Genomic DNA, 3,357 nt, shown 5'->3' on the forward strand with positions numbered 1-3,357 from the left:
ACACGCTTAATCAAAAGGTCTGAACCAGACGTATGATTGTGATTATGATGTGTGTAATCAGCAGGTTTGACATGTGCTTCTTTGGCTCCATTGTACCGCCAGTAATCCAAATGTGTCGGCCATGTTTACTGACTTGAAACAGGGACACACGCGGCAGCGGCAGCCGCATACAGCGGTGTAAATTTTAACTTTTTCAAGAGAGACTACAAAGAGTCTTTCAAATTAACACAATACAAGAAGATCCTGTGATAATATTAATTTAAAAAAATGAACCCCGGAGAAACCATAGTGACTGTAGTAAAAAGATCCTTCGGTCGAGAGCTTCAAATCGATTGAAAGTTTCTAAGAGCATAGCACACAATACAAAAATAACTTCAAATCAACGGTAAAAAAGAAGATTCCAAAAGAAGCAGAAGTCTGCTGAAGGTATTTGCTTGGTAGATACCGCTGGGTTTATGACAGAGTTTATAAACCTCATTCATCTCAGGCATCTTGCGGCTATAGACGGACCAGTAGCTCCCATTACTAGTCCTTCCATTCGGAAAAATCTATGCCAGGTCTTGAAAAATCATCCATCTACATCATGAACACTGCGCTTCTCCAACACTACATCATTTATAAATCCCACCTCCTGACTGTCAACTAAACTTCTGCCTGCTTCTGGCTACATGGTCACCCCAGGATGACACACACATGCATTAGCTGATTCTGTGTGTGCACGTATGTTTGTGTGTGTGTGTGCGAGTGAGTCACTACGATCAGGTCAAGGTGCCCTTTGTGGGTTATCTGTGAAGATAGCTTTACATCTGGATCAAGACTTTCCAAAGTCACTTTGAGAAAATCCTTAAACCTTTAATCTCACGACTTCAGAGGACTGTTAGCCACCGTGGGGGGGTTGGTTAGAACCACCACTTTATCCCACCCTAGAATGCTGTAAGTAGCATTACACACTATGAATAGAAAGTGAGTGGCCTGTGTTGACCATCCAGCTTACAAAACCTGGAAAAAAAAAAAAAAGTTTGCTTTGAAAGGGAAGTTCCTCCAACAGCCCCCTCAGAGTAACAGTCCAGAAATATCCCGGTTCAGCGCGGAGCAGAGGTCTGCATGTCCTTCTGCTGGACCACGGAAACATGGGCCGGAGTTGCAGATGCACAAGCAACCGCAAACGTTTCAGCAGGAAGCACATGGGCGATATGGACACCGGCCTATTGTCCTCCGACGTGCACCCGAGCAGATGAACACACAAGTGACGTCAACCTGGGATTTTTAGAGCAGGAAAGAAGCGCGGGAAGCAGCTCGGTCACCAAGCAATCTCTAAATATACGAACATGACCATCAGAACCAACATCCCCGCCCCCGCACCTTCCTCGCCAGACAGACAAGTTTGTGCACTTTGTTACAGGTCTTCACTTTTCCACCTTGATGCCGGGCTCCACGCAGCTTTGCATGTAAAAGAGCCCACTTTGCATGGCGGCCCAGGCTGGCGCTATTGTTTGCATCTTCACTCACGAAGGGAGAAAATGGCAGGCGCTCTAATATCTGGCGGGTGGCGTCACACTACCGGTCTTTGCTGGCATTTCCCCTCTAGATGAAACGCTTTCTACCGGCGGGGTGGCGTTAAGGCATTCTGACTCACCAAAGGTTACAGTGACGGTCACAGACCTCACAAGGAGGAGTTAGCACAGCCTACTCTCCTCCTCGCCTGCATGACGGGCAGGAAAATGCCTCTCAGCTGTGCAGATGCACCCTGGGTTGTCCGACGGAGACGACGCAGGGTGACGATAGGGGTGCAACCACGGAGGGACTCGAAGTCGCCTGTACACTATTAGTGCACGTTGGACTATTGTTCGGTCAACTATGCTTCCATCGTCTCTGTTGTCGACTTCAACACGCCTCAGCTCCTACATGTGACCTCCAGGTAGGGGGTTAACTCTGAAAGTTAACCCTGAGAAAAGGACTCAAACTGCCTATTTGATGCAACTCCAAACCAGGGACAGAAACCAACGAGCTGACACATAAACGACTGAGGAAATAAGTTGGTTTCTCTACAAATAAATCAAACTATCATTTTCTCATGAACTCGCCTTCAATTGTATTGCTGCTATAGAATCAGCCTCCCAAGAAGTAGCGTAGCTGCTCTCGTTATCCAATGTACTCCGGATATGCATCATCCCACATGGAAGCACAGTTGGATCTCTTCCGCATGCTGGCCGTTTGAACTCGTCATGCTATCTGGAACTAATTTAGGCAGAACAGAGATAAAAGCGTGTGATCCCGCTGGACACCAAGATGGAAGGTATATTAGCATTAGACAAAAAGGCATGTACAAAAAAACACACACACCCAACTATTCTTCCCATAAATCACCGCCATCAAACACACAAGTGCTGTATAGTTACACACACCTCACCCAGACTTCAATATAAAATGAGGCAAGTTGTGGGGTGATTGAAGTGGTCTTCAAGCGAGAGAAACGTGATACAGCGCGAGACTAAAGACATCCTGCCGAGCCATCCGTCTCAAAGGACCTCCAGTAAAAACATCAGTCAGGAGGCAGCGAGGTAAAGCTACCTGACAGCTGCACTCATCGCGAACGCGATCAGCCGCCAACGCTGCGGTTTTATCTTTATTCATGTGACAAAAGGTGAGAGCAGTACAGCAACACATGGCTGCGTATCGGTCGCCTCTTTTCTATTGTATTTCACAAGGGGTCTACGGCCGTGTGACTCGGACACTGTACTCTGTGCTAAATGCTAACATTAGCGTGATTAGTAACGCTCACCAATGAATCAAAGTTCTTTTGAAATGCTAATATGACAATTGTCCCTTTTTACAGCCACGTCAGGGTAAATTATTAACATTGATTATGGCCTTCTTCCATTTATGTTGCTCCTTGGAATGGCTGTAACCCATTTAATAGAACTGGAGCGTAATCCATTATTTTTACACCTTTGTTGAACTTGAAAATGTCAAAATGACAAAAAAGGTAAAATCCCGACCGTACGATGGTGCCAGACTAAAAGTTAAGGAATCAAAGTCATTGGACTTTATCCCGAGGAGTAACGAAGGTGGTACCAAAAAGAGAAGCTCCTCCAGCCACATTCTGCTCCATAAACCCGGAGCCTCAATGTCACGGGAAGCCGAGCGGAAGACAGTGAATCAAACTAGCGACGGGACATGAGAGAGAGAGAGAGAGAGAGAAAGACTGGGCCGTGCTGCGTTTAACATTACAGGACGGCGAACCGGGAGGTGAAGGTGCTAAGGTCATCCAATCTCACATTACATTCCCACAAGATTTTGAAGTGGGAAGAACACCTGCCATCCGTCTCTTAACTGTGGCGAATGAAACTGTCATGC

This window comes from Gasterosteus aculeatus, chromosome 18 (assembly GCF_964276395.1).
Source record: "Gasterosteus aculeatus chromosome 18, fGasAcu3.hap1.1, whole genome shotgun sequence".
NCBI classification, from domain to species: domain Eukaryota; kingdom Metazoa; phylum Chordata; class Actinopteri; order Perciformes; family Gasterosteidae; genus Gasterosteus; species Gasterosteus aculeatus.